The sequence below is a fragment of the Thermobia domestica genome, chromosome 17 (genome assembly GCF_964235325.1).
Source record: "Thermobia domestica chromosome 17, izTheDome1.hap1.1, whole genome shotgun sequence".
Lineage (NCBI taxonomy): Eukaryota > Metazoa > Arthropoda > Insecta > Zygentoma > Lepismatidae > Thermobia > Thermobia domestica.
The window spans coordinates 75,552,617-75,564,180 of NC_137470.1; the positions used below are offsets into that span (position 1 = coordinate 75,552,617).

Below are 11,564 nucleotides of genomic sequence, written 5' to 3' on the forward strand. Positions count from 1 at the left end.
ATAAATAACTTCATTCTGGAAACAAGCACGCTTTAGACCTACGCATACCATACAACACATCATCAGAATATACAACGAAGCCCAAATTGCTATCAAAAGGAAACAAACTAGGAGCCCATTTATTTGCCTTAAACAGTGCATTTGATGCCGTGTAGCATGGTGGGTTAATTCACAAGCTGGCCAACCTCAATCTACCGACTACAATCATCAGGTTGATTTATTTCTCCTTACTACAGAGAGAAAATAGACTGAAATTCAACGAAAAAAAATATATCAAAGGCAATCCCCATCCAAAGGGCGAATCTCTGGCAAACTCAGCAGAACACTTGGCTTGTCAGACACAGTGTAAGAGTTGTTCATGTATCTCCAGCCAACATAGATCATTGCTCAAAACAGTGAAAGACGACCTTCACTTGGGCACTCCTGACCTATATACTGGACGTTCAATAAAACAATGCAAACAACACAGAATTTATTTTACAAATACCAGCATAGTAGCAGAGTGCAAGAATTTTTGGGAAGAACATTAAAGAAAGCCAAAGCTATGTCACCTGAAAGGAAGTGTCTCAATAGAAACAATGGGGAGGAGGAAGAAGACCAAACGAAATAGTCACCAAATGATCTCTTCGCGACATATGCATCCAGTTACCTAGGCCCACACTCCAGACTTTGCAATAGGATCTGAGTATGTCATAGTTACATTCAAGGTATGAGAAACACATGAAAAAGCAGAAAGAATAAAAGCATACATATGTATAACAAAACGAACTGGGTTGAATAACAGAAGACAACAAATAACAAAATACAAGATCTTCAAATACTCAATACTCCATAATCCATGGAAGCTGCCAATCAGTGCCTCACTGTAACCTTACAAGAAGCCGCACAGAAGCACATCCCGACAATAAAAAATAACCCCACAAAAGAAAGACTTTTAGATTTCATCTTTCATGAAATCCAAGAAAAAAATAAGTTCACCGAATGCATAAGAAACAACTGAGCCCCAACATGAAAAAAGCCATAAACTCCATAAGGAAAGCCATAGTTATCTGTCTCACGTAAAAGGAACATTCTCAATAGAGAGAATGGGTTTTCAACTTAGCTCTATCTGGTCAGCCCTTTTCAGGAACAAAGTAAAGAAATTCAACGAAGTCATTTCTCGTAGCCACAACAATAGCAATTATCCCTCAGCCAATCACGACCCTCATTCATAGCTCCGCCCCTAAATAGTCACATATATGCATGCCCACATCTCCAGTCTCATCATAATCCAAGTGATCTACGGACCGAGAGCGAAGCTGCAGTCCACGTAACCGCGGAAGAATTATCTGCTACAGCGTACACAAGCAGTGCAAGTGACCATGTACGCTTAAATCGCAAAGAAAATTGACTGTTACGATTGAGGAATCATGCCGCTGTTATCATCCGGATCTTATTAGAGCCACCTTACAAGAGAGATTTCCCTTCCCGACAGTACTGACGTAAAACAAACCGAACCGAGAGGTCTATTTGCTCTCCTGTCCCTCTTGAGTGACCGAACTAAGAGTAGGCACTCTTGCATGTACAGTAGGGTGGAGCGAAAAATTTTTTTTTCGAAATGCGAATTTGGATAGGGGGCAAAAGTTGCATCATATCATGATACTTTACCATGGAAACTTTCAGCTCTCTGAAATAATTTTTAGCCGGGGCGCAAGGGGCCTTAAGTTTGCGATTTTGTAAATCAATTTCCATTTATTATATAACTATTTGGCAGATCTTCGCTGGAAGCAGACTAAGTTTTAGTGTAGATAGGGTGCAAAAGACGCATCCTGTATCAGTAGATAACAACAATAACTTTTAATTCACTAAAATTATTTTTAGCCGGGGCGCAATGGCCCTGAAATATGAGAATAATTAGACGAAAAGTGATCAACTATAATCAATTGGCTAGTTTGCCATAAAGAAGTTTTTTTTTTTTTTTTTTTTTTTTTTTTTTGCTATTTAGTAACAGTATTTTTCTGGTATAATGAACTTGTTGACATACTAAGTCACTAGTATAATAGTTTGGTGGGTGGAAATAAGAGGGTACAGAACGAAATCAAGGCGCGCGCTCGTGCATGTGCTAAAGTTTTGTGCAACTGTTTGGCAGCTTGACGATTGTTATTAGTGTGTTGTACCTGTGCTCGGGGCACGTGTCTGGTTAGCGGCCGTGTTGCTACGTTAATGATTTGATTAGTTTTGCGCTTTTGTAGTTACTGATGGCTTTATTATCTACCACTGTATTACAGCCTAACATCTGGTGTTTTTGTTTTGTGCTATAAAGAAGAAAGGTGGCAAAATCAACAAGGTAGATATGTCAAGAGCACAAAAGATGTTTCGTAGTGCCAAAGGTCGCGACTGGAGAACGCTTCCAACTTACGAAGACGTTATGGCATGTTATTTATTTATGCGTCAGCAGCTGAAGGGGGCGGAAGTAAAGAACCAGCAGAGAATTTGGTTTCCACGAAGGTAGCAGAAAAGGTGAAAGACATTTGGTAACGTGTTTCAATTCCTGTTGTTTCGCTCGGCTGTGTATCAATAGTGATAAACAGTTACCACAGGAAACTGAAAATATTTTTAAAATTGGCAGTAAGAGGGAGCATGAAAGAAGAAATAAATTACAAGAATTGAAGAAGCAGGGCAATAAACCATTTGATATAGCAGCTTGCAAGTGTTTAGATATTAATGGATGATATTAAAAAAGAAAGATCATACGCGAAGACGAAAAGGTTAGCGGAGGACCGTGGAGCATGGAAGCTTCTCAGCTGCGGCAAGTGACCTGCCAATAAAGGCAGAATACCTATGATGATGATGATGAAGTGTTTAGATTTCACGATGTGTCGTTGCACAGGACACTCAAAATGCCTGAATCGGAGAGAGTGCTTTATCAGGCCAAAGGATAAGTAGAAAAATGGTAATCGGTGGTATTGATGTTACTTGGACAAAGAAAAGAGAAGAAAGGAAAACCAAAAACCAACTTGTGATCAAACTTTCAACCAAAACATTACCAGTTACATTGTTGAATCTTTAGACTCCTCGTCATCTTTGGAAACAAAACACGAAGGCAATAAAGAACACGCTAAAGCTGGAGAAGATCCTGATTTTAGTTGGAAGTATCCTTTAAAGACAAGAAAGCAATCACAGATTAGATGCATAGAAATGAGAAAATTCCTTCCAACATTAGCAAAAGTGAAGGAGAAAACCGTCGTGACTGGAAGAAAACTTGCAGCTATTGCTACTGAAGTTTTGGAAGATTTTAATATTGTAAATCCAGAGCAGCTGCAAAACATAATTGATAGAAGTAAAATACAAAGAGAGATTGCGAAAAATCGTAGAAGTGCAAGAACTGAAGTGATAATTAATAAAGAGAAACCTTGTACCATCTATTTTGATGGGAAGAAAGACCAAACATTCGCAATGTCCGGCTCCGGAAGTCATAGAGATATGAAGAGGAAAGATCATTATTGTCTCCTTGAAGAACCGGGTAATAAATTTCTCAGCCATGCTTCTTTGACCGTTTCAGCATTAGCAGAATACTGCTAGTTCCTCTGCCGGGAATTACAAGAAAATAATGTGGACCTATGAAATATGGTAGCTATCGGCTGCGATGGTACTAATACTAATGTTGGGTCAAAAGGATGATGATTAGAGTGCTCGAAAACCATTTAGAGAGACCCTTGCAGTGATGCATACATTTATTGCACATTGAACTACTACTTCAACATTTACTGAAAGAAATCGATGATGTGACTACTGGTACTTTGTCTGGTCCTATTGGTAGATCATTGGTGAATTGTGAGACGAATCCAGTGTGCAGCTTCGGAAAGATTTCTTCAGAACTCCCTACATACCTAAACGTGCGTGCTAAACGTGCGTAGACTTTCGCGTCTATATATATATCAATGCCAAATTCTTCAGAGGAGCTCTAAACTCTCGTTAAATTCGTATTAAAAGTATATACCAGTGTGGTTCAGCATAAAACTGAAACCTCTTGCCAAATACGGAGCTAAACATTTGTTCTTGACCATAAGACTTTCGAGATGTTTGCAAGAACCATACAAGACTTTTGTCAATAAAGTAATTTTCAGAAATGCATTCTATGAGAATTCTGAAAATATTCTTATTGCCGTGATTGGTGACTAGCCTCAGATCAGCTACGAGAATCCTTGCTACCAATAAAATCCTCCAATCCAGAATACAATGTAAACGTGAAGCTCATTCCTTCCAAGTGCCAGTGTTAAACTTCGAGGCTAGTAATTACACAGAAATGATAAACTAAAATGGGTGGAACAACAGAACCGCCAATACTGACTCATATCACAGATGACAAATTGCGAGGCTTTGTTCTTGAGAAAGTACAAATATTGATATTCCTGAGTTTCCATGTTATACGCAAGCAGTGGAAAGATTACTGAAAATACTTAGTGAAGGTTCTTCGCCAGTATGTGAGCCAGGAGAGATTTCTTTATTCGTTCCAAATTTGACTTAAGAAAATACATGACTACTTTTCAGATAAAGTCGCAGTATTTTGCTTGAAGACGTAATGAAATTTATGAAACATTCAATCGAATACTGGTGGGTAAGTGGGATGGAACTCGACGGTAGCCATCTCCATGTGGTGAGTTCTGGGTTGATGTAGGCTGTAACATAGAATATGAACTTTGATAGCTTTAGAAATCTACCTGGACACAACAACAAATCATAATACCTTCAATTTGCAGTCTCCTTCAAGCGAAGAGCTGCCTAATAATTATACAAATGAACAATAAACGTGTATTTATTTACAAAACCTATCAAACTTAAGGCCCATTGCACTCCTGCTAAAGATTATTTTAGAGAATTGAAATTTCCGGTGGTAAAGTGCTACAATATGATGCAACTTTTGCCCTATATCCGAATTCGAATTTTAAAAAATAAAAATTTGGGCTCTTTTCACTCATTTATAAAATCTATCAAACTTAAGGCCCATTGCGCCCCGGCTAAAAAATATTTTAGAGAATTGAAATTTTGCATGGTATAGTACTACGATATGATGCAACTTTTGCCCCCTATCCAAAATCGAATTTCGAAAAAAAATTTTTTTGGCCTGTTTTCACTCCACCCTAATGTACAGGCCTTGCCGACAGTCAGAGAACAAGTAGGCTGAGTCTTTCCGAACGGGACTACACTAGTTACACCCACAAACAACTACACATACATACACCTACAACATCGCAGCTCTGGATACCTTGCAGTGTTATACCAAGGGGCTGCTTACACCAAGAAAACAAACACCTACCAACCTTGTAAATTACTGGAAGCAGACCGATAAAAGTGTTAAGGCCTTTTTAGGCTCACGCAGGAATAAAAAAAAGGCAATATGAAAATGCCACGGAACACAAGAAGTAGAAACAGACAAGAGACGCCTTCTAAGCAAAAACAGACAAGAGATGTTACACATAGTAGGCCAATAATAAATAGAAGAAAACAAAGAAGGCCTTTCCAGCTATCGCCAGAGAAGTAGGCGCAAATAACTCCTGAAAGGGCGCAAATCACATTCTCTCCAGCTGCGGGGTCACCCAACTCCGTCTATAGCTATTGATTCCGCCAAATCACCTATACTATGCGATCGAAGAGGACCTCACTGAGCATATGCAAAGCTAATAATCACAGAATTGGAAGTAGCCGATGCCCACCAGACCATTCCAGAACGCTAAAAATCACACTAACACCAAAGTCTCAACGCTGCAATATAGAAAAGGTGAAGAACATAGAAACTACAGTAGTGAGAAGCCTAAGTATGATGAATTACTCAAACCCAGTCTATTGAACGACCTAGTCGAAACAAATTAGAAATGAATTACAAATATTACAGGACAACATTCTAACATGGATGAGTAGCACTCTCACGCTACTGCACAAAGACCTAATACATATCCTAAGAAGAACGGAGGACGTCTTGAATGAAAGAATCAATATTATGTTTTGATATTATATACATACCAACAAACATGTTTCAGCAAACATAAATAGCAGAATATACAAGACAGTAATAGGAGTAAACTTAACATATGGCTCCCCACTCCTTAAACTTCAGTATATGCAACTACTACAAAGCACAAAGATTCTGGGACACAATGACAGAGAATATACAGAAATGTACGAAGCGTATCGCATATGCAACATTACAAAACTAGAAGATTTGATAAGACGCCTTAACAGAAGGTTCGCAAACAGATTAGTGGAATCAAATTTCTATAAGTAGGATTTCGATGAAGCAAAGATCACAAAAAACTTGAGAACAATAATCAAAACAATAACCAACCTCGCAAAACATTAAAATAGTAATAATAAAAAGTTTTTCAATTGAATTTCATGTTGTGGGCTTTGCCTGTTCTTCGCGTGTATAGGCGTTCAATCTGGATGAACTTACAGAATATGATTCAGTGCTACCTAAGATGATTAATCCTGCTTCCAGTATAAAATTCTATCTACACAAAATATATCAACTTCCAGATCATTCTGTCCGCAATAAACACATTAACAGGAAATATAAACATTGGACAAAGTAGCCGTTTAAAGGCTAGACGTCTCTCGCTCGTTTGGGGTGAAAATAGACTTGACTCCGGTCTTTTCACAACAATCCTTGTAGATGAATGGAATGTCTGCATTCGAAACGTCGGATGTCAATACCTTCACCTGGCTGAGAAGACTTACTAAAATTATAAAGGTAGTTATGGCATCTCTGACTTTATGACGAAGATGTCAGAGGAATAATGCCCTTCGTTAAGAGCATTGGAAAGGAGATTACTTGTGGCCTAAAAGTTAGGTACCATTCCGACATTTTCCTCTCTTAGGTTGTTTCAAAGACCTTTTACGTCTGGCAAGATAGCCCCCCCCCCCCGACTTTAGAAAATTGAAACAATGACTAGGTCATTCGTTTGTACTACGTTTGTTTCGTTTGCACCATTTTCTTTATAGGGTTACTTGAGAGGTCAACTGGGCGCCAAGATAGCCCCTCCGTACCACAGCACAAAAAATTCACCATTCGAAAGCAAATAGTTTGTACCGAAAAAAAGTTTTGTTTGTCCCCATGATAGCCCCCAAATGTCATCTTTTTCTCGAAAACTATCAGGGTACAAAAAAACATTTTTCGGTACAAACGATTTGCTTTCGAATGGTATATTTCAATCTTTTGTGCTGTGATACGGGGAAACTATCTTGGCGCCAGGATAGCCCCCCCCCCCCCCCAGTTGACCTCTCAAGTAACCCTATAAGAAAAATGGTACAAACGAAAATATTTTCGGTACAAGCGTAGTACAAACGAATGACCTAGTCATTGTTTCAATTTTCTAGAGTCGGGGGGTTATCTTGCCAGACGTGACCTTTTCACACCTTATTAACCGATTTTATTATTATTATTATTATTGGAATTTCATCTGTGTGAATGGCCCCAGTAGATACAGAATTTCACAAATTAAGTCAAGGTCTCATAGATAATTGTGGATTGATTGGGGCAAGGTTTAATGAATTCCTGCGTAATTTCCTGAACATTTTGAATGGCATTTTTCGAAAAAACAAGTTAGTTTTCATCTGAAATTCACCATTCTGCTTCTTCTAACACTATTAGCCTTTGCGCTATTAATGCTGTAAGTTCAATTTTTAGCACTTTCCCGTGCTCACAACTCAGAAAGGACGCCGCTTTTGACTTTGGTGTAATGAACTTGATTTTGAATGCTTTTCTGTCTACTTTCAACCCCTAAGCGCTGCAATAGTAATTATGGAACACCCTATGATGTGTATATAATGTAAAATGAAATGAAATATTTAAGTTTTACGTCCCACGGTTATGCCGGTTAGGCTAAAGGAGACGGTGATAATGAGAGATGAGTGAAATGGTGGAATGAAGAAAGTGGGAGGAAACGGGAGAACCCCGAGAAAACCCACGAGCATGGTGTTTGTCCACCACAAAGTTCACTTGGCGGGGGCTGGGATCGAACCCGGGATCCCAAGCATCAGAGGTAAACGCTCTACCACTGAGCCACCGCGCCCCCTGTATATATAAAAATATAATTTTTAAAAACACATCAATGTTTATTAAAAAATAAAGTAAGGAGAGAGCAAGGTAGTAACCATTGACTTTAAGAAGCAGTTGGTTTATTTTTTCTTTCCCAGAAGAGGCAATGTAATTTTTAAAAACACATTAATGTTTATTTAAAATTGCATTACATTGCCTCTCTGGGAAAGAAAAATAAATCAAGTGCTTCTTAAAGTCATTGGTCTCTTTTTTTTTTAATATACATTGTTGTTTTTGAAAATTACATTACAATATTATATATATATATATATAAAGAGAGAGAGAGAGAGAGAGAGAGAGAGAGAGAGAGAGAGAAAGTGTATATGAAGGAATGGAACGTATACCCACCTAAAAAATTAGCATTACATCACTGTTTTCCACTAAATGTGAAGGTGAAGCAGGCTTCTAGATGTCATGACCGATTGGGCCGCAAGAGAACCAGGAATGTTTGCAATAAATGTTTATGGACATGTGTGTCCGGATTGCATGAACTTTCACACGGGACAGTGAAGAAAGAAAAATAAAATAAAATAAAAAAAAAAAAACTATGTATGAGTATTGGTTATGTGATAGTCTTGTGTTCCTGTTCAGTGAAGTCACTTTTCTATACAAATATATTGTGTTCTGTATCAACGTTTTGTAGCAAAGGTTTATTTTTAAAAAATGTTAATACCAGTAGTAAATGTATTTTTTGCCTATGCAAATAACTTTATTATTTATGAGGTCACATCCTAAGGACATCATCATCTTCATCCCATGGATGGAAATGTCAAACCATTATGGGCTCACCTTGCTCAGGGACCATCAGATCTGACTTGCCGGTCGGGCAGAACGCCACACGATCATCGTAAATTTCGTATTATTTTTAGTATGTCAGGCTGTTAAAGGAATACAATGTTTTTAAATTTATGAAGTCTAGTGAGGAAACGGGCAAGAAAACTGGTTCGAGTTGACACACATACAAGAAACTCCAAGTTATTTCCATCCTTTGTACCACCAAAATGTAGAGAGTTATAGTTGTTTTCGCAAATTGATTTTATAGCCCACTACGATAAATCGATTAAGCATCGTTTTTTTAAAACTTTGATGTATACACACACATGCGGGATACGGACAAAATCTCGCCGCCCAAAATCTCGCCGGCCAAAACCTCGCGTGGCCAAAACCTCGCCGCCCAAAATCTCGCGTGGCCAAAACCTCGCCGCCCAAAACCTCGCGGGACAAAATCTCGCCGGGCCAAAACCTCGCGTGGCCAAAACCTCGCCACCCAAAATCTCGCCGCGCCAAAACCTCGCCACGAATGAAAGTTTTCTTTAAAATTTACCCAATGTGTTTCTTAATATGCAATTCCACATTACTACTACTACTACTACTAATAATAATAATAATAAGAAGAAGAAGAAGGTACAAAACATCGTGTGCGTGGGCTTTCTCGGCTTATTCCCGTTTCCTCCCACTTTATTTATTCGATCATTTCCTTCATCCTGGTCATCTACGTCTCCTTTAACCTATAGGACATAATCAAGGGACGTCGTAAAAACTCATATATTATTTCATATTTTCATAAATATTATTAGATTTTTGTTAAAATTTTAAGTTTTTGGATGTTCCAAACTTTACGAAACTAACCTCGTTAGTTGTCATTACTTTCCTTATGCAGACTTTCTTTCCCTATAACCAGTTTAAAAACATCCTGTCGCTCTCATATGGTATCGCGGGACTTGGTCAAATACCCGTGATACTTCTTCTGAAACAGCGTCTTTTATACCGCCATCCTTATCATCTGTTGGAACATTTACATTTTGGTCAGGCGAGATTTTGGGTATGGCGATATTTTGGGGCGCGAGGTTTTGGCCCGGCGAGATTTTGGCCCGCGAGGTTTTGGGTGGCGAGGTTTTGGCCAGGCGAGGTTTTGGCCCTGCGAGATTTTGGCCCGCGACGTTTTGGGCGGCGAGGTTTTGGCCAGGCGGGGTTTTGGCCCGGCGAGATTTTGTCCCGCGAGGTTTTGGGCGGCGAGGTTTTGGTCAGGCGAGGTTTTGGCCTGGCGAGATTTTGGGCCGCGAGGTTTTGGGAGGCGAGGTTGTCGCCGCGAGGTTCTGGCCGCGAGGTTTTGTACCCAAACCCACACATGCACACAATAGTCTCCTCGAATATCCAGTTTAAAGGGTCAGCTACAATGTTCAATCTGAGAGCTTACGGATTTTGTTTCTAGATTCAAACATGCATGGAATTGCACCATTTTCCAACTACTTCTTGCTAGTATTGTCATAAGCATTTTATGTTATACATATGACGAAGTACTATATTCTACCAGCAGTTATATTAATAAATTTCCGATGTTCAGATATTAAGTCAGTTCATTGATAGAGTATACCTAGGAATTACTGAAGAAATTATTTTTCGTGTACGATAAGGTAATTATATTAAAGTAAAAAAAACTGTTAGGTACATTAAGTAATATGTTTTCCAGATATTAGTTTGACGGAAAGTTGGAGGTAAAACTTTATTTATACTATTTCATTTATTTTCACCACTTTGAGCTTCACTACCTCTGATGAGTACTTAATAATAATAATAATATAAAAAAAAAGAACATTTTAGTACTGGCTCGTTGCAAGTTCCAGGAGTGAATCTGTAAAATGAAAGTTTCTTACCTTTGAAATTAAATTCCTCCATCACCTTCAAAGTACTCCCCCCTTTTGCATTAATACAGCGGTCCCAGCGTTTATGCCATGCTTGGAAGCATTTCTGGAAGTCCTTTTTTGGAGTAGTGTAAGTACCCGCTGCGATTCTTCTTGAATTTCTGGAATGATGTCGAATCTTCGCCCCTTCATCCGAAGCTTCAGCATGGGGAAAAGAAAAGTCACAGGGGGCCAGGTCAGGTGAGTATGGGGGATGGGGAACCACTCTCACGTTGTTCTTAGCCAAAAACTCAACAGTCTTTTTGATCCTGGGTCAACTCTCTCGGCACGAACTTCACTGCAAAACGACGCATGTTCAACTGTTCAGTGAGAATTCGCAGACAAGTTCCATACCTAATTCCAACCTCTGCACAGATATCGTGTATGGTACGTCGACAATCCTTGTTCACAGCCTCTCTCACTTCTTCCAGTTTTGAGGGGGTTGTTGCCGTGCATGGTCTACCCGATCGATCATCATCAGCAGTCAATGTTCTGCCTTTCTTGAAACGTCCAAACCACTCAAATCTTCGACTACGGCTCAAGCACGAATCACCAAAAGCATGTTTCAACATTTCGTAAGTTTTACTTCCCGTTTTACCCAATGCCATACAGAAGTTGATACACACTCTTTGTTCTTCAACTTCCGCCATATCGCCGAGATAAGAAAAATCGCAGACGGCTAATGCAACACACAAACGAAAACACGTGCATCATTCAAACGCTTCCACTTCAAACCACGCTACTCGGCACACTTGCTCACAAGACACCACCGCAACACATCCTAGCGGGAAACTCGTGAACTGCAAGCA

At 39.2% G+C, this 11,564-nt stretch overlaps 1 pseudogene; it reads right to left on the reverse strand.

The window, feature by feature from the left end:
• Positions 1-11,006: 11,006 nt before the first annotated feature.
• Positions 11,007-11,405, reverse strand: LOC145674061 (protein GVQW3 pseudogene; annotated as a pseudogene).
• Positions 11,406-11,564: the final 159 nt, after the last annotated feature.